This window comes from Aquila chrysaetos, chromosome 24 (genome assembly GCF_900496995.4).
Source record: "Aquila chrysaetos chrysaetos chromosome 24, bAquChr1.4, whole genome shotgun sequence".
NCBI classification, from domain to species: Eukaryota; Metazoa; Chordata; class Aves; order Accipitriformes; family Accipitridae; genus Aquila; species Aquila chrysaetos.
Window position 1 is genome coordinate 3,750,086 of NC_044027.1, and position 20,731 is coordinate 3,770,816.

Genomic DNA, 20,731 nt, shown 5'->3' on the forward strand with positions numbered 1-20,731 from the left:
TGCTTGCACAAAAGCCACCCTGCAATGTCAGCATGTAAAGCTTTCATATCCTAGACCTTATCCACCATGCTGTCTGACCTGCAAAGCTGCTAACACAGCTCCTGTTGCTGGGAAGCATGAAAACCTTCAGCAAATCTGGTGAGTATAAATTTTGCTCTCAGCCAAGGGACTTTGTTTGTTGAATTTTCTTTCTGCAGGAATTTCTTTCAGTGTCCAAGTTTCAAATCCACCATCAAAGACGTCCTTTTAAATTTTTAAGACGCAACAGGCTGGAGCCTTGAATGTGGCTCTGGGCACCCCGTGCTCGGTTTATTCTACGTCTTCAGCAAAATCTGGCCCCGCTCTTGCAGGCAAAAGGGATGACAGAGGGTGGCCATGGAGCAAACCTGCTCTCATGGCTCTTGTTGGCTTGGGGAGATCACAGTCTCAGTGCCCTTGCTGTGGACTAGCAGCATCCCGGTCATCCGTGGTCCCCTGATGCCACGTCCCTTCAGTTTATCCCCTTTCCCGGCCACGGCCTGTTTGTTCTGCAGAGGTTTGTAACAGAAATACCGCTTTGGTCTGGCGGAGGAAGGAGAGGAAATGTTTGAGCATGAAAGCACCAGGAGACAGAGCCAGGGCTGCGAGAACGGCCTGTCTCGACCAAGGGCAACATGAGGGACAGCCATCGAGCGAGTAAACATGGAGGAATGTGGTCCCCAGCGAGCCCAGAGGCTGCATCCCACCAGCCCATCAGGCACAGTGAGGTTTCGGCACCCGGCCATGCCCCACTCACTCCGGCCATCCCGGCAGGGAGTCGACTACAGCTGTGCAGGTGCCCCAAGGGACAAAACACCAACAAGGAGCAGCAGAAGGTTTAAGGAGGGGGATGTGGGCTAAAAAAAACCCCATTATAGCTGGTGACTTCACTGTCTCCAGCTGGGAAACGGTAGACACAGAAAAGCACCTGCATCCCTCATCCTCCCTGTCCTCGCCATCCATCCCGGCCAGACCCCTTATGCACCACATCACGGTGCTCATGCGTGCATGTGGCTCGTATCAGGTGCAGTTAAAATAAGCATCCCCTGCCCTTGGCAGAAGATCGCACCCTGAACCTCCTCACGTTGATTTCCACCAGTGCAGCCTCCCTGGCTGTTTGCAGCTCAGGCTACCGCAGCGTCTTCATTTCCCCCTGGCCGGGGACACCACCGAGGGGACAGCCCTGGGGGACATCGCAGCATGCCAAGAGCTGGCAGCCCCAGCCCCAGGGGTTTCAAGAAGGGGCATTTTGCAGAGCAAAGCAGTGCGGGAGGCTTCTCAAACAGAGCCGAGTGAAGGGCTGTCCTCAAACCAGCTCGCCTTCCCCACACCACAGCCTGGGCTCCTCAGGAATAGCAGCTTAAAATGTTTATTTGGCCAGAGGGAGATGCTTATTCTTTCTTATCCCAGCATCAGCCACCCCGTCCCAAGCTGAGCCTCTGCTGTGCTCGGTGCTGTACAAACACAGATGATTTACAGCACAGCGGTTCTTTCTGATGGCCAGATCTTAAAACTCCCTTCAGAGAGCTAAAAAATTTAATTTCAGAAGAGGGGGCGGGGAGGGGGGGAAGAAGCAGGAGGAAACCTGAGCTGCCCTGTGGCCGCTTGGTCGGAGCAGCGTGTGCTCTACGCAAAACATCAAATCTCGAGCGTTTGGCAGCAAAGCCTCGCAAGCCAGCCGTGCTCTCCATCGTCAGCCACTGGTGTCGTGGGAAGGGGCCACTGAGCAGGGACAAGGAAGATCCCAGATGTCCCCCCAGAATGATGGCTGGCGGTTTGGGATGGACCCATTTGCCTGGGACCGTGGTGGGAAGGTGCTGTGCTCTCCCTGGGCTCTCCCTGGGCTCTGCATGCCACCACTGGTGTTGGGTGGCTACCAGCCTGGAAAATTAAACTCAGGTTCCCCCAGACCTCATCGGGAGCCAGGGACAGGAGCCAGGGACAGGGGCCTGTCCCAGCCCAGGGTTGCAGCCCCCTCCGCCCCAGAGGGAGCACACAGCTGATATAGTAGAGGTCGAAGGTTAGAAAGGCAAAGCTGAGCAGAAGCATAAGTAATTAAAAGTAAACTGGGAGTTTGGTGAATTTAGGATCTTTGCTGAAAATGCACAACTAGGACTTTGCTTGATAGATAAGGCCGGAAAAGATAAGAACTTTTATCCTTGCCTCTGTCCTTGTAGATAATTTAGCTTGAAGTACCATACGGGTAGCATCACTAACGTAAACATGAGAAGCACTAACAAGCCTTCCTTATGATAAGATGGTACTAACGAGCACTCCTTAGGATAAGTTGTTCAAAATATATGAAGGACCATACTGCGCAGAATCCATCAAGAGGGGTCAAGTAGCGGACAAGTGAGGAAAACTATGGAAGACCACCAGAGGACTCCTGAAGACCACCATTAGAACCTGAATATGCCTTCACAAAGGACATTTACATATGCTAATAATTTCCCAGAAAATTAATGAATATGTATAACAATTCTCGGAAATGTAATGAATATGCATACAGAAGTTGTATATAAACTATATGACTAGACCTGGCGGGTGTACACGATGGGTGGAGCGATCCCCTGTGTACCCAGCGCTGCAATAAAGAATGCCTGCTTTCTAAAACTCCAAGATCGAGTCTTAGAGAGTTTCTGAACTGCCGATTTACGGTATCAGTTTTGGCGACCCAGATGGGACCCTACTCCTGAACCTCAACGGATCCTGGGATCGCAGGGACCTCAGCCGGCACCGGGGGTTTCTTGGAGGGGACCTCGATCCCTGGACCGAAGAGCTAGGAGTAAGAACCCTGGTTTGTGAGTATAAGGCATTCTTTCGGATTATGTTTGGTTTGTAATACCCATCCATCATTCGCAGGCTTAGACCGCGCTGGTTTGGAATATAGGGAAAGTACCCTATGAGCAAGGGATAAGTCTCCCTTTTGAAAGAAAAGAATGATAAGTCTCCTTCCAGAGGGATATGTTTCCCATTTGAAATGTTGAATGAATGGATGTGGCCACTGTAATAATTTTTAAGTTTGTGTGTTTGTTTGATTGTCCTATTTATTATCCTGTGTAGTATTTGTAAGAATTTTAGTATTCCTTGTATATAAATTTTGTCTCACCTGTTAATTGTTTATTGAAATGGGTGCAGGGAATTCTACCGGAGGTGTATTAAAGAGATCTCCTTTGGGATGTGTTTTACAACATTGGAAACAAATCGCTGGACCCCCAGGGGGGTCAGCCAAGAAAACAGAATTGATAAAATATTGTAATCAATGGTGGCCTCTCTATAAGCTGGATAGTGGTGAAAAATGGCCAATGAATGGTGCTTTGAATTATAATACATTGTTACAGTTAAAGTTGTTTTTGAGGAGAGAGAATAAGTGGGATGAAGTAATGTATGCAAATATGTTTTTTGAGTTAAGACAGCATCCAGAGTGGCAAAAGAAGTGTGGAATTAACGTAGCCCCTTCTGACCCTTTGGTTTTGGCATTAGAAAAGAATAAGAAGGAGGAGAATAAAGGAAAAGCTTTAAAAAGATGCTGTTCTGCATGTAGTATTGGACAGAGGTGTTTGAAGTTAACTCAGGAGGAAGTTGGGGAGGATTTGGAAATGCTGGTAGCACCTGGCCTGAGAGCCCCGAGGCAGGGATTTGAGTTCTGTAAGAAGGAATCTGAGGATGAGAGTGATGGAAATACTGATGAAGCTGCCGGTCACACTCCGGTAGCTGAATGGACTCGGAGTAGGCGGGGTGTTGCCTTGCAAGCCCCATTACGGCAGGCTGTTGGGAATGAGGGACTGGTTGTGGTTCCATTTTCAATTTCAGATTTGAATAACTGGAAAGCTGCTGCAGGAAATTATCAGGATGATCCAGAAAAGGTAGCGAATGCCTTTGAATTGATGGTTAAAATCCAAAATCCAGATTGGCAGGATGTTGACGCTATTTTACAGATGTTGTTTGATAGTACGGAAAAAGACATGGTTCGTAGGGCTGTGAGAACTCAGATTCAGGCACAGTTAGCCTCAGGGATGTTGCAAGGACAAGTAGAGAATCATTTCCCTTCCGCCGTTCCTGGGTGGGATCCTAATGATCCTAAGGATAGACAGATGCTGGCACGATATCAGAAGTGGGTGTTGTTTGGAATACGAAATGCAATGCCGAAAGCTATCAACTGGTCTAAATTGTATGAGATTAAGCAGGACAGGAAAGAGTCGCCAACTGATTTTTTGAATAAACTAAAGGAGGCGGCTCGGAAATATACTACTCTAGATACTGAATCAGAAGAAGGAAAAAGTCAGTTGGCAACTTTCTTTGTTGAACAATCGTCTGATGATATTCGGAAGAAGTTACAAACGTTGCAAGGAGCAGAGGCTAGAGATATCGGAAAGATGTTGGACATTGCTTGGATAGTGTATAGGAATAGGGATCAAGAGAAGGAAAGAAGGAACGCGAGATTAATGGCTGCGCTCGAGAGTATGCAAGTGTCTCGGAGGGGAGTAAGGGGGGGATCAAGAGGTGGTTTTAGAGGAAGAGGACGAGGACGAGGAGTACCAAACCCGACTGTGGGACAGAATCAGTGTGCATATTGTAAGAAGGAGGGTCATTGGAAAAAGGAATGCCCCTCCTTGCTGGAATTGAAAGGAGCGGGTCACCTGTGCTAGCAATAGAGGATGAGGATTGAAGGGGACCAAAGGACTCTTCCCCAGCAGAGCCTCCGGTTATAATTAAGCTGGGGAATGAGGAGGTGGAGTGTTTGATAGATACAGGGGCAACATATTCGGTTTTAAATACAATGCAACCTGAATTAGGGACCGACTTGGTAAGAGTTATTGGTGCGACAGGAATCTCTGAGCGGAGGCCATTTTTTAAACCTTTAAAGTTCAAAATTGGAAAACAATGGGTTACACACCAATTTCTTTATTTACCAGGTGCACCAAAACCATTGATAGGCCGAGATTTGTTAGAAAAATTTGAAGCAGAAATAAAATTTAAGGAGGGGGAAGTAGAAGTACTGATACCAGAATCTAAATATAACCAAGCATCAGTATTTTTGTTACAGGAAGATAAACCAGTGAGTGGAGAAATACCTACAGAAGTGGAGGAGGCAGTAATTCCCTTTGTCTGGGCTGGAGAAGTACCTGGAAGGTCCAAAAGAGCTGAACCTGTAAGAATAGATTTAAAGCCAGAATCAGCACTGGTAAGGTTGAAACAGTATCCTATGAAAAGTGAAGCTAAATTAGGATTATTACCATTGATACAAACGTTTTTAAAATATAGATTGTTAAAGGAGTGTGAGTCTAAGTATAAGACCCCAATTCTGCCAGTGACAAAGGCAAATGGAAAAATGTACAGATTAGTTCAGGATTTAAGGTCTATCAATCAAATAGTGCAGGTTATATATCCTGTGGTTGCAGATCCATATACCTTACTGACAAGCCTGACGGAAAAGCAGCGTTGGTTCACAGTATTGGATTTGAAAGACGCTCCTTTCTGCATCCTGCTTGCATTTGAAAGTCAGGAGTTATTTGCTTTCGAGTGGGAAAATCCAGAGACGGGAAGGAAAACTCAGTATACCTGGACTGCACTACCACAGGGGGTTAAAAATAGCCCCACTATTTTTGGAAATCAGCTTGCTAAAGAACTCAAAATTTGGTGAACTGAAAACAGAGAGGGTGTTATGTTACAATATGTAGATTATATTCTATTGGCAGGAGAAACTCGTGAAGAATGTTTGAAATTAACTATAAGTCTTTTGAACTTTCTCGGAATGAGCAGTTATCGAGTGTTGAAGGAGAAGGCCCAGATAGCTCAAGAAACCGTGATGTACCTGTGCTTTGAAGTCTTTCAAGGACACCGACAACTATCCGCGGAAAGGAAAGAAGCTATTTGTCGACTTCCAGAGCCAAGCACGCTTCGAGAGCTGTGAACCTTCTTAGGAATGACAGGATGGTGTCGTCTGTGGATTGATGAGTATGGGCTATTGGTGAAAACATTATATGAGATACTGAAAACCTCCTCAAATAATTGTCTAAAATAGACTGACGAAGGAAGAGCTGCTTTCAAAAATCTTAAACAAGCATTACTGAAAGCACCCGCACTTGCATTACCTAAGTTGGTGAAACCTTTCGAGTTATTTGTCCGCAAATGAAGAGGAATAGCATTGGGAGTACTTACCCAATTTCTTGGACCTTTGCGTCGAGCAGTAGCATATTTCTCTAAGCAATTAGATATCGTAAGTCAAGGATGGCCTGGTTGCCTAAAAGCTGTGGCAGCTACTGTGATATTAATACAGGAAGCTCATAAGTTTACCCTGGGTCAGAAGATCACTGTATATGTACCACATATAGTAATCACAGTATTAGAAGAGAAAGGGGGACATTGGTTAGCTCCAAACCAAATGATAAAATATCGATTCTGCTAGAGCAAGATGATACACAGCTTATGACAACAACGGTTGTGAATCCTGCTACTTTCCTAGCGACGGAGTAGGCAGAAGAGAATCCAGAACATGATTGTTTACAAACCATAGAGGAAGTGTATGCCAGCAGGTCAGACTTAAAAGACACTCCCCTTGAAAATCCAGACTTAGAATTATATACTGATGGGAGTAGTTTTGTTCAAAATGGAAAGCGAACGTGTGGATATGCAGTAACAACAATATCTGAAGTGATGGAAGCACGAGGTCTATCATCAAAAGTATCCGCACAAAAAGCTGAATTAATTGCTCTCACTAGAGCTTTGGACTTGATCAAGTAAAGGGAAACGTGTAAATATATGGACTGACTCAAGATATGTATTTGGAGTGATACATGCCCATGGGGCTATATGGAAGGAGAGAGGACTATTGACTACACAAGGAGCAACAATAAAGCATAAAGAAGAGATCTTGAAACTTTTTAAAAGTGTCCAAGCTCCTGCTGAAGTAGCTGTAATGTATTGCAAAGCTCACCAGTCTGGATCAACCACTCAAAATCAGGGAAATAAACTAGCCGATTGGGCTGCAAAAAGGGCTGCAGAAAAATGCACACAAGTGGAAACTTTTGTCATAACTCCTGAATAGAAAATAGTGTTGCCAGATAAACCCCTATATGATAAACAAGACTCGAAATTAATCGAGACCTTAAAAGCAGAAAAACGAGAAGATGGATGGGCGGTCACACCATTGGGTCTACTGGTAGTTCCCTACTCCCTCATGAATGAATTAGTGAGAAAAAAACATTACTCTGTTCATTGGGGGACTGAGAATTTGTTAAAACATTTACAGAAGTCAATTATTAGTAGGAATATGGTAGAAAGTGTACAATTTGTAACTGAAAGATATGAAGTGTGCTGTAAAAATAATCCAAAACCAGAATAGAATTCATTTCAGGAAAATAACTGAGGGAGGGAAGAGCACCTGGTGAGTATTGGCAAATTGACTTTACTGAATTACCCAGGACAAGAGGATTGAAATATTTATTAGTCTTTGTAGACACATATACCGGGTGGCCTGAAGCCTTTCCATGTCGCACCAATAAAGCTTGAGAAGTTGTAAAAATTTTATTAAAAGAAATAATTCCTAGATTTGGAATACCTTTTGGGATGTCATCGGATAGGGGTCCTCATTTCATAGCAAAAATAATTATGGAATTGGCTAAAATGTTAAATATTACTTGGGACCTACATACGCCTTATAGACCTCAAGCTAGTGGGAAAGTTGAGAGAATGAATTATACTCTCAAAACACAAATGAGTAAACTGTGTCAGGAAACTTCAATGGATTGGACACAAGTTTTACCCTTAGCTTTGTTAAGAATTAGAATACCACCTAGGGGCAGACAATGTTTAAGCCCCTCTGAATTGTTATATGGAAGGCCATATCAGACTCCTGGACTACCAGGGGAGATGAGAATACAAGGAGAAAGTGATGTAGCCAATTATTTAACTGCTTTGGGGAAAACTCTGCAAGAATTAAACATCTATGTGGTGTTGAATAAATCTCTGAATCTTGATTCACCAGCTCACCCTTTTCAACCTGGAGATTGGGTTTATCTCAAGTCCTGGACATAAGAACCTTTACAGGAGAAGTGGAAAGGACTCTATCAAATTTTATTGACTACATACACAGCAGTAAAATTGAATGGAAAAGGACCTTGGATCCATTATTCAAGAATTAAGAAAGCAACTCCTGAATGGAAAGTGGAACAAAAAGCTCCACTGAAATTGAAATTAACGAAAGGTGTCTGATCCATGTTGATGCTTATTGTGTAAAGAGAAATGTGGAAATTATACTTCCTTGTTTATCTAAGTCAGATGATTAAAGGAAATGCTATTGCTGACCGCCCCACAGGATTTCACAGCTTTGTTAGATGGTTCTTACCTTGGTTAGGGGTAAGTGAATTGGAGAAAACTTTAGTGAACTTTTCGGCAGTCATTGAGAAGATAGAGAACTATACAGTGGATGCTATCCAAGCCTTCCAAGTTGAAGTTTCCAGTCTATCTAAAATGGTTCTCCAAAACAGAATGGCACCTAGCCTCTCAAGGAGGGGTATGCCCAGTCATAAGCACCAGTTGTTGTGTTTATATAGATCAAACAGGGAGGATTACTACTGATTTGGAGGAAATATGGAAACAAACCCAACAAATTCATAGAGTAGCCATGGATGACACGTCCTGGGGATTTGAAGAAATCTGGGATAAATTAACTTCATGGTTACCGGGACTAAAATGGCTAAAACAAATGTTTTTTATAATAACACTTACCATCATTGTCAGTATTACTGCTTGTGTATTATTGTATTGTTGTAAATGCATTACCAATCAAGTATTCTGAGAAAAAGATTAGTGAATAAAATATTCACCAATTTTAAAGGAAAAGGGTGGATTGATATAGTAGAGGTCAAAGGTTAGAAAGGCAAAGCTGAACAGAAGCCTAAGTAATTAAAAGTAAACTGGGAGTTTGGTGAATTTAGGATCTTTGCTGAAAATGCACAACTAGGACTTTGCTTGATAGATAAGGCCGGAAAAGATAAGAACTTTTATCCTTGCCTCTGTCCTTGTAGATAATTTACCTTGAAGTACCATACGGGTAGCATCACTAATGTAAACATGAGAAGCACTAACAAGCCTTCCTTATGATAAGATTGTACTAACGAGCACTCCTTAGCATAAGTTGTTCCAAAATATGTGAAGGACGATACTGCGCAGAATCCATCAAGAGGGGTCAAGTAGCGGACAAGTGAGGAAAACTATGGAAGACCCCAGAGGACTCCTGAAGACCACCATAGAACCTGAATAAGCCTTCACAAAGGACATTTACATATGCTAATAATTTCCCAGAAAATTAATGAATATGTATAACAATTCTCGGAAATGTAATGAATATGCATACAGAAGTTGTATATAAACTATATGACTAGACCTGGCGGGTGTACACGATGGGTGGAGCGATCCCCCGTGTACCCAGCGCTGCAATAAAGAATGCCTGCTTTCTAAAACTCCAAGATCGAGTCTTAGAGAGTTTCTGAACTGCCGATTTACGGTATCACAGCAGCCTCCACACGCAAGAGCCAGAGAGCTGGGAGAGCGTCACCACGAGCCTGGGAGAAACACTTGGCTCCAAGCAAAGCTCTGGAGGGGGAAGTGAGCGAAGGGGAAAAGTATGTTGCTTTGTAATGCATGGATCCTGCTCTCACGTTGCTGAGATGATGCATGATGTGCTTCCTCCCCACCCCCTCCACCAGCTGCACACGGGGCCGGGGCAGAGCGTGCCTGCTCCATGCCCACGTCTCCACCTCCAGCAAACATCTGGAAACACCTGGGAAGGTGCTCCATGAGCGCGGCTGCTGAGGGGACACGTGGAAGGCGCTTGAAGCCCCCCTCCTTGAACGAAGCAGCCCCAGCCCAAAGCACTCCAGAGGCACGAGGACACGCGGGTTCAGCTCGGCGCTTGGCCGGGGAAGGCGTTTGTGTCACTGGTCACCCCAGCACAGGGATCCCAGCGCACAGGGAGGGAGGGAGGCAAAAGGAGGAGGTGGCCTGCATCCCTTCCATGCAGATATGCTCATCCCATATACCTGTCCCTTCTTCCCAGGTGTGGCCTGGCCTCTCCATCCACCCCTGAGCATCTCCCACTGCTTGAACCAGGGAGCAAAACCCCCGCGGACCAGGACACACCAGCACAGATGGACAGAGACAGGGCCAGGCTGGAAAGAACAAGCTGCACTCGCTCCCAAGTAAGAAATGCAGCCGAAAAGGCAGCTGACCTCTGCCCCAGCCAGGTGTTTAAAAGGAAAGAGAGAAAAAACAAGAAATAACCCCTGTTTTGAGTGCAGCTGCTGCTTTGGTCATTAAACCTACGGGCAAATCTCCCCTGGAGAAGAGCCTCATGCGTCGGGTGCCCGAGCCCAGGCGCTGCGACAGCCAGGGAAGGGTTAGGGAATGGAAAACGCCTGCAAGCCGCTCGCCCTCGCTGGCTCCCAGTGCAGACGCAGCAGAGGAACGTGAACCCCGCCGCAGCGCCTCAGCTTCCCGCCCGCAGCCGTAAACCCCTTTTCCGCTCGGGTTTTGCCAGAGACGTGACGCTGCGTGAGGAGCCAGCAAACGCCGCGAGCCAGCCTAAATCAGGATGGTCCCAGCGGCTCCTGCCCCGGAGCCAGGCACGGCCAGCAGCCGGTCCTGCCCCCCATCACGGTCCGAGCCGAGGATGCGGGGTGGGGAGAAAGGGGGATCCACATCCCCCATCGTCCTCTGGGGAAACTGAGGCAGAAGAGAGCGTCGCGCTTGCAGGGCCGCGGAGCCAGCTGTCTTTTCTGTTTAGACAACCCATAGTATTTCCAGAGTTGTGCAAAGCTTTTATTTTTATTGCTTTTCAGCCTTGGCACGGAGGGGCTGATGCACACACCCCCACACCCCCCAGTCTGAGCACTGGGCTGAGAGTGCTCGCATCTCAGCCCCGAGGCTCATCTGCATCCCCAGCGCAGAGCACGCTGCCCTCACCCAAACCGCCTGCTGCCCCTCCCGACGGTACCCGCTCCATCAAACCCATCCTCCCAGTCCGCCCAGGAATGAGGCCAAACTGAAAGCAATGGTGTCCCCATAGGGAAGGAGCAATCTTTCCAAGAGGGGCTGAGACCCAAGCAAACTCATTGCCGGGACAGCCTGGAGGAACCTCGGTCCCTGCCAAGCAAAAGGCAAAGTGGAAGGAGGGGTGTGAAGCTCTCTGGTGGGACAGGGACCAGCCCAGCGATGGGGAATTGGCATCGTGGCACACGGGGACCCCATCCCCGCTGTCACAGACGGGGTGACAGCAGGACAGGCCCTGTCCCTGGCGTGGCCATAGCGTGGCTGCCAGCTCCACTCACTCTGTGCCACTGCCACCGAGCCCCCCCAGCCCTCCCTGCATCCCCCCCAGCCCCTCCCTACCCCACCTCCCATCTTCTGCACTATTCTCGTGGCTGCTTTAAGTGCAGGGAGGGGATACAGAATTCATCAAACCTCACATTTCTTGGGGATTAAATCATCCGACTCATTTCTTGGAGGGAGAGAAGTCCAAAACCCCTTTTTCTTTTTTTTTTTTTTTCCCTGCAAGGCTGAGCAGCCGCTTATTAGCTCTTGGCAGCGGGGCCAAGGGCTGCTGAGCACATCAGCTCATGGCCACAGCGCCGGGGGCCGAGCATCACCGTGGGGCCCTGGGAACCGTGCCTGCGCAGGGCAACGGTGCAGGAACCAGGGGCCCCCTCCTGACCCTGGGGTCCGTCCGTCCCCCCCCAGCCAAAACCCAGTGACACCCAGACTGGCTTCTTGCACCACATGCCCCTGCACCCCCAGAGAAAACAGCCCCCCGTTATTCCCCAGCTGGGCAGCTCCAGGCATGGTACAGAGATGCTATGAAACGTCCCATCTCTCTGCTCATGTAATATTAGGGCTGACGTTTTAAATAAGCAAAGACAAAGTGATTCCAAGCTCCCCAGGGAGGCTCCCAGGGCTTGCGTTTCACCATGGAACTGTTCTTTAGGAAGCGGTTACTTGCACCCTCCCCCAGTAATGCTGCTCCGTCTCAGAGGTCACGTCCCATCTGTTCATCCCAAAGCTGCCTCCAGCATCCTGCCACCTACTTTGCAAAGGGGGAAACTGAGGCACATGCCCGGGGAACCGATTTGGCAGCAAGAAGCAGGCCTCCTGCGCCCACCCTCCCCGAGGGTCTGCAAGAAACCCAGCAAGGCTCCAGCACATCCAGCTCTCCCAGTGCCAGCTGCTTTGCTCCAGCCCTTGGAAAGCGAGGACATCCTCTCCCTGCTCCTTATTAGCTCCAGCAGTTTGACCTGTCACTGAACCAGTTCCTATCGGTGCCGGGTTTAGCAGTACATCACGCTGGGAACAAAACATTTTGGAGCTGAGTGAAGGAGCTTTCTTGGCTGGTGGTTTCCCCTTACCCCAGCACAAAGCAGCAGCAGTGCCGCTGCCCCGTCCCAGCATGGCCGGGAGCAGGGGGAACCCCTGCCAGCCCCCCCGGAGCAGCTGGGGATGGGAGACCAGCTGGGGCCAGCACATCCCAGCCAGGGGCTGCAGCTAGAGCAGGGCTGGGATTGCCTTTACTCCCCGCCCGCACTGTCACCCCTGTTTGTTCCAGCCACAGACCCCTTAAATCCCCAGGGAAGCAATTTACCCCCCGGGGGCAAACAGTGCCAACTGGGGACCCGCTTTGCGCCCACTCTGCCCTTCTCATGGCACAAGGCTAGGGCACTAAGGGTGACCCCCCCCAATCCCACCCCCCGCAGGGATGGGGCCGACAACTTCCTCCAGCCAGCAGCTCTCCGGTGCTCCCCAACACGGGGAAGGGACCGCCTGCACCCCAAGCCACCCCCCCCCAGTCCTGCCTGCCCCCCCAAGGCTGACGGAGGGGGGAAGAGCTCACGCCATACCGCTGCCCCACACGCTCTCTGCGATGCTTTGCTCGCTTCTTGCTCTCTTGCAGCACTTTGCAGATGGCCCCGCGCTGGCACCCCGAGCTCTGCAGCTGGCTGCCTGCCAGCAGCCACACTTGATTTAGCTTTTAGCGAAAGAGAGGACAGCTTTCCCCTCTCCTCCTCGCTATTCACACAGGACAAGAGGTAGCTGCAACCCCCCCCCGGCATGTCTCCCACGGGCTCAGCCAGGCACAGCGCGCATCAGACCATGCTGGCAGCAGGGATAGGGGGGGTACCGTGCTGGCAAAGATTCCTTCAGCCACGACAGCACTTTTGATGATGGAAGGGTTCGTGGTGTCAGCTCAGCAGTGGGAAGAGCTGCCAGTATTGGTTAAAACAAGAACAAGGGGGTGATTCAATGAAACTCCAAATGAAGTGCAATGGAAACCATGAAAGCAAATATTTCGAGCCGAACACACAATTAGCCAGTGGGACCCATCACCACAAGATGCCGCTCAGGCCAAGGGTTTAGTAGGGTTTTAAATAAATACATAATAAAATACATGAAGGCCTGCCCACACATAGGGAGACTGGGGACATCGGGGTGGCAGGAGTCAATGAGCACAAAGACTTGGACAATCCAAAAGGCATCAGGGATGCAGAAGAAAAGGAGTCACCAAGCTGCCGTGGACATCTGCCCTGTCTTCTGCGGTGACACACATCTGTCACTGCTGGCCAGGCCTTGCTGTGCCCCTGGGAAGGTCCTGCGGGGGTGGAAGCAGGGGGTGCCCACCATGCAGATGCCCCTTGAGCCCTCCGGCTGCCCAGCCGCCGCAGCGGTGCCCCAAGCCGAGGGCCTCCATCACCTCCCTCGCACTGTCTGGGCTTCGTCACCGAGCTGCTGTTTGCAATGGAAACACCTGAGTCGCGTCTAGTCCTCCCTTGGGTTTGGCCTTCATCCTCGCCTCCTCCTCCTGGTCCAGTATTTTTCCTCTCTGAAGGCAGGAGCCAGCCGGACACTTTCCTCGCGCGGCATCAGCTGCCTCGGGAGCCCAGCTGCTGCTCCCCCTGCACCCCCAGGCAGAGGGGACCCACCACTGCGGTGGGGACAAGGCACAGCCCCGGGCGTCCTGGTCCCTGGCGCTGTTCCCCCTTGGAAAAATTAGTTGGGATGCTGTGATTTAGGGCTAACGGACCTCTACGGTAAAACCAGCCCTGTCCTGGCCAGCAGCCCCCACTGGAGAAGGCACGGCTGGGGGAGACCCTTGTAATTGCTCTTTACTGGTAATAAATATTCTCCTCCTGTGCAAGAGTGAAACAGCATGGAGAAACTTCTACAGCAAGATAATAGTGCGTTATCCTGATGGAAGCACAACAGTGTCCCTTCAACCACAGAAGCTCTTACAGCGAGCCTCTTCCCTGCTCAGCTGTCCCCAGGAAAACCCCAGCCTGGGGACAGGCACCTCCAAAAGCATTTCAGCCACAGCCGCCAAAAGCACTTGAGATGTCCCGAGCTGTAGACAGAGCCGTAACACCTCGGCTGGGAGATCTCCTGCGTGGAGACCGCACTGAGCACACGGCGCGTGAGCTGCCCCGGCAGCACGGGGCGGTGGCGGTCCCCAAGGTCCCCGTGCCGGCGTCCTCCTCCGTGCATGCGTGATGGGGAGGCGAAACCAGAGAGCACATACGGGCTGGAGGGACCGGGGATGATGAATGCACAGGTCTGATCTGGGGAGTAATCTCCGTGGCCCCATTATATTATTGCACATTACACCCGGTGCAGATTTGCCTATATTGCTTGGCAGCGCGCGAGTAGAAAACAGGCCTCTGTCAAAACCCCAGAGATACTCAGAAACTGCTCCAAATATTACAGCTATAAATTCAGCTCATTTTTCTAACTGCTGAGAGCTGCCAGGGGCTTTGACTTAATCCATCTCTCCCTAACCCTTGTGCCAGACCCCTGCAGGCACCCGTCCCTCCGCAGCTCTTCGCCCAGGTCCTGCGTCACAGACCCTGCCTGGCTGGCAGAGCTCCCTGTCCCTACCCCGGGCAGCATCCCACCCCACCGAGCTTCCACCCGTGCTTTCCCACACTCGGGCATCCTCAGTCCCCAGGGTCTGCCCTCGCCCATCGCCCCTTCTGCCAAGTTGCCCCCCTCCCTCCCTCCCGAGCCACGGCCGCATTTGCAGCGGTGTTGGGGCTACTCGGGCACGCTCAGGCTGCAGTGGCCGGTCCCCAACTCTTTCTGCCTCCGTTGCTCTCACCACGAAACCAAAAACCATCTGCTCTGCCCAGCATCCTTTCTCCTTTGCAAGCAAGTGCTCCGTTTTCTCATCTCAGCCTCTTTCAAGGAATAAAGATCCCATGGGAAACGGGTCTCTTCCCTCCCCAGGAAACACCTGGGAGGTTTCCCCCTTCCCTTCAAACAGCCCCTTCCCTGAGCCAGGTTATTTCATTCTCACACTCGGCCATGCCCGAGCACCTGGGGTGCCCAGCCGGGAACAGGGGGTGAATCCAGCCCTCTCCCCTCCCCTGCAGTCGGATGCACGGTGCTTGCAGGGAAGAGTTAACTCTTCCTCGCGGGCACCGCACATGGGTCAGCTGTTGAGCCGGGAAGCATCGGTGGCAGCATCAGATTTCCAAAACCATTCCAGGAGCAGTCCTCCAAGGGCTGTATCCTCACACCCCTCTCCCCATAAACGCTCCCCTTCCACCCTGGGGAAGAGCAGGGCTGTAATTAACCCGGGATCATCCCCAAGCTTGGCAGAGCTGGGAATCATCCAGAACACAGACTCATCACCCAGCCCTTCTCCTGGTTTCGTCTGGCCACTCATCACCCAAATATTTGAGGCTCGGTTGTGCAAAGAGCTCGTTGTACAAAGGGATGGAGCAGAAATCTGTTCAGTCGCTCACAAGGGGGGGTGGGCACCTAATTTCACCCTGGATGATGGGGGGCTCAGCATCTCCCGTGTAGGAGCAGCACCAGGAGCGTTGCCTTCGGGTCTGGGATGCTGGGGCTCACCGCTCCCATTTTGGGGGCACGAGCTGGCAGCGCTCCAGCAGCCAAGGGGGAAAGCGGGAAGAGGTGCTGGGTAACATCCCTCGGTTCCCTTCCTTCAGCCCCAGCTTTGCCTTGAGACAGGGCAGCAGCTGCAGGGGGACAGAGGTTGGCCGAGCACCCAATGACCCCCCCCCCAGCTCTCAGCATGCATCGCCCCGGGGAGCCGAGCACTGCAAAAACTATCAAGTGCAGGTGAAATGGCATCCCTAAAAACAGTCTCGATTTCCCATTAAGGGCTTTACTGAAGGTAAAAATAGGAGTGAAATATTTTGATTGTATTGAAAAAAAAGTAATGTTTCTTTCAACTCCAAGGAAGATTTTTCCAACAGTTCTGTTTTACGGGAAATGTCTTATTTTTGTTTTTGTATTATTTTGGAGTGGAAAAAAAGCAGAATATGGGGCCTTTCCAGTGAAACTGAAACTCCCAGTCCTGTCCAGCTCCAGTCGCCTCTCTCACTCTCTTCTTTTAAAGAGAGATCAACCAAGGCCCAGAAATGGAAAATGCAATGCACCAGAAGAGGCTGCTCTGATGAGGTTTCTGCCTCTCCTGGCAGCACAGGAAATCTCATAATGAAAGTTGTCTTGGCAAAAATCCCAGCTTGGTTTAAACAAACTCCAGAGGCCCCGATAGTCAGGATTATCAATCACAGCCCAGGTTGGGCTCCAGGTTTGTTTTGCTGGTGATGGTTTTGCTCCAAGTCTGTTTCTGCGTGGAGTCGGTCCAGTCATTGCACAAGCTTCAAGATAAACTCTTCATAAACCACGATGAAAATTGGAAGCAAAGGAAATGAAGGGAAACAGCAAATAAATCAAGTTCCTCCTGTATTTTCCACCTAGCCGAGCTCCATCCCTTATCACCCCGTCTCTCCCCACTTGCTCCCAGCCCTTTCCAGCCCTTCCCTGGCACAGCTCCACAGGCACAGCCTCTACATTGCCTCCTGCAGCTCTTTTCCCTCCTTTGCTGGAATTTCTTTCTCCTCTTTCCTTTCCTGTTTTTCCAGGTGATCTGGGGTGAGAGGGAGCAGAAAGTTTCCTATGCTGGTGTCCCTCCGGACCTGCCCTTCCTACTCTCAGAACAGGGGCGACAAGCTCTGATGCCCATCAGCATCTCGGGCTTTTTCTTCCTTTTTTTCAGGCCAGGTTCAATGAGGGGAGAAGCAGTGCAGACACTCTCCAACCAAGTAGCTCCACTTAGCAGCAACCTGGTTCCAATTATTCCTCCAGACGGGTGTAAGGGAACAAGAGCCCCAAGCCTGGGAGAGTTTAACCCCTTTGAGGAGGGAGAGCGGGGGAGGACAGGGGCTGTCTGGAGGCTGCACCCAAGCCCTCCATCCCCAGCGGCACCAGGGATGTGGAAGGTGAAGCTGGGGCTAGGCTAGAACAGGGGGCTTTCTGGAGCTTCGCATGGAGAATCTGGGAAGGCAGATCCCCCCCACAGCCTCTAGGTCACCCCCTGGACCCAGCCAGCTCCAGGTAGCTCCCAAGGCTCCGGGGAGGGAGGAGAAGGGGCAAACGAGGCGCATTGGCAGGATTTGGGAGCCAGCACTGCAGGCGGCTGGAAGGGATGGACCTCATCCCTCCACCTCCATCCTCATCCCTCCACCTCTTCAGTCCTGGGGTCCCCATGCAAACCCACCATGCCCCCCAAAGCCCAGGGGGGCACCTGGAGCCTTCCTTGCCTTGAAGAGGACGGGGGACGCCCGGCAGGCCCCTGCCACATTCCCGCACGAGCGAGGAGCCGGAGCAGCCGCCTCCTTGCATCCCGCCAGCAGTCTGCCAGCACAGCCTGAGATCCAGGGGTTAAATCCCCAGGCTGGTGAGTCAGAAAATCTTTGATGCAGCCAGAAGAAGCTGAGTAATTTGTGTATCTGCAGAGGTCACATTGCCTCCTCTCTTTTTATGTCTGTTACTCATGCTGCTCCTTCCCACTCTCCCTCCGCAGCCTGGACTCTCCTCTTCTCTCTCTCAAACTCACCAGCTCTTTTTACTACTGTTGCTATTAATTATTGGTATTAGAAGAGCCCCTGGCAGCAGCTGCCCATCCCACTTGGTGCCGGTCCCCATCGAAGGCAGAGCAGTGGTCGGTGCTAGAGCCTTCGCAGTTGGCGCTCGCCCCGCTCCTTTCATCTCCCTCGCTCCTCCCGGGATATCCATCGCTCTCTGCTCTGTGGTTGCAGCTCAGGCCCGAATGGCAGCATTTCTATAGGAGAAACCCTGCCGCCAGCTCCGGATCTTACTTCCCACAAAGTTACTTAACCCCTGAGCTACAAGCCTCGCAAAGCAGAGAGGCACAGCCTTTTACATCTCTAGTTTCAAGCCCATCGCCTTGGCTGGGCACCGGCACATGCCTGGGGCTCTCCTGCACTCCCACAAACCAAGTGACAAACAACAACCACGGCAATTAACCACGGCAAAATCAGGAACGAGCTATAGTTAACAAGACACACCTTAAAGCACTGCATCTCCCAAGTAACAGTTTTGATAATCCCAGGTTGCTACAAAGCACCAGGGCAGCCAGAAAGACTTCCCTGCATTTAATCAAATCACTTCATTAGGTTGTTTAATAAGCAAGGGAGCTCTGGGAACACCGGGGTTTCACTGCTCTCAAACAGCGTTTGGAGAAGGAATTTATGGTAGAGCTATTAAGGCCCAATCAATCTGCCTTTAATCCTCCCGCAGCCTCCACACCGCATAAAGCTTCCCCGCTCCCACTGCCCTGGGTGACATTCGGGCTGCCCCACGCAAGGGGATGCTTCCCCAGGAGCTGCCTAAAGGGATGGAGGTGGTCCAGGCACGACGTTAAACCATCCCCACCACCAGCATCGTCCCAGCTCTCATGGGCCAGCAGCAGGGATAAGGGTTTCTGCACATCAGCCGGGGGCTCTACATTACGAGGGGGGCCAGGGAGAAGCGCTGAGCCCCATTGGGTTCGTAGGGCAGTGGAAAGGGCGACACATCAGAAACCGCACGAGCAGAACCGTGCAGCGCCTCATCCCGCACACCCAAAGTTAATTGGGCTTTTGCTCAGGGGTGTCGGCGTAAGAGCAGGTCCCCCCTGCTAGACCCCACTGCCAAGAGCTGAAATTATTTCCCTGCGGCATTTCGCTGCACAATTATTATTCATACTCCCTGCCCCTCGTACTGCCTTTGCACATCAGGACAGTTACAGCAATTTAGCAAAGAGGCAGCGACCGAACCGAAGGGTAGCAATCACTACAGCCCTGTGGTGCCAGCGACGTGCCTTTGTGGCCCCGGGGCTGGGATGGGAGCCCGGGGATGGCACCCCGTAGCCAAAGGGAGCCTTTTCAGCCTGGGGATTGCAATCCCAGCTGGCGCCCGTGGGATAAAGCGGCTGCGAGAGGACGAGGCTGCGGCCAGAGACCCGGGTCAGCTCGACCAGCTCCTGCCAGCTGCCGCTTGTGGGTCTTACGGAGAACTAAGCCCCGGGCATTGCCAAAAACCTGGGAGCTGAGCTGTTTGGACACTCTGGCTAGCAGGGATTAAAGCTGACAGAGCCCCTCTAGCCTCTTCCTAAAAGAGAGGGACACTCGAGCCGGCACCTCCCGAATGCCTTTCCCAGACCTGCTGCCCCGAGGAGCTCACAGCATCCGCGACGTGCTGCTGCCATTCCCCGGTCCCCTCCAGATGGATTTGCTTTGCATTTTCCGAATTGGGCCTTTGTGTTTCCTGCAGATTTTTCTAACCTCTCTGTCCTCTCTGGTATTTGCAAATCCTCCCAGTTCTGCATCCTCAGAGGATTTTGTGCATGTGTTATTTCCTCCCTCATCCAGAGCGCTCCTGAAGCCCAGTAAACACAGCCGGTCCCCATGGACCACCACCAGACCTGCACTTTCCATCTTCCGACTTGCAGAGCCCTGAAAATCCTCAGATGAAGACACAAGCATTTCCCCAGCAAATTCAAGTCCACGTACCCCGAACATCTGCCGGCCTCGGCTAAAAACCTCCGTGCAAGACACCAAACCCCACCTGATGCTGTTCACCACAGGCCCGAGCGTCCTCAGCTCCCAGCACAGCACCAACACCCAGCGTGGCGTGGAAAGCGGGACCTTCACTGGCTCATCCCCCAATGCCTCTGCAGTTCCCCCAGGCTTGAAAACTGGCTGGAATCACTGGCTGAAGGTGCAGGCTTTCATTCCTCCATCCAGAAGTAACTGAGCTGCTGCCAGCAGCTCAGGGCATTTGATAACTCCCCGGCTAATGCAATCGCTTGCACTCAGTAGTTACAGCTGCTTCTCACCCCGCACCTGGGAAGACCCGAGATATTGCTCAGAGGTCGGGTGTTTGCAGGCAATACCAGCTCTGGGTATCACTGCGCCTTTCTTTTGACGTGTCGGACCTCAGCCTGACGTGCTGGCAGCTCACGTCGCTTTTCCCAGCCCCCTGCTACCCTCCCTGGCCCCCTTCCCCTCTGCCAGCGTCGTGCCTTGCGACGGGAAGCCCCGTCCCCAGGGAGCGTTTGTTCCCGCGGCCCTCAGCCTCCAAAGAAAACCTTGGGAAGTTGTCAAAGCAACACGCCCCAGCCTCATCTCATTTCTTCCCTTTCTTTTTTTTCCTTCTTAAGGCACAGTCCCTGCGGTGGCCATCTCAGCCTGCGGCCTCTCGCCGAGGAGCCGGGCACAGGCAGGATCTGGCCAGAGGCACTCGCCCTGTCCCGGCGTGCACCGTGGCTGGCGAGCTGCGGCTGCAGAGCCCTGCCAGGCCTTCCACCCCGACAAGCACCAACATTTCATAATAAATACATAGCTCAGGGCTGGAA

The 20,731-nt window shown here is 51.2% G+C and overlaps 1 long non-coding RNA gene across 1 annotated transcript; it reads left to right on the forward strand.

Annotated features, from left to right (window-relative positions):
* The first annotated feature begins 1,971 nt into the window (after positions 1-1,971).
* On the forward strand, positions 1,972-9,488 carry LOC121232586. The gene is made up of 2 exons (XR_005931356.1): positions 1,972-2,819; positions 8,006-9,488. It is a non-coding gene; the product is annotated as an uncharacterized LOC121232586 (long non-coding RNA).
* Positions 9,489-20,731: the final 11,243 nt, after the last annotated feature.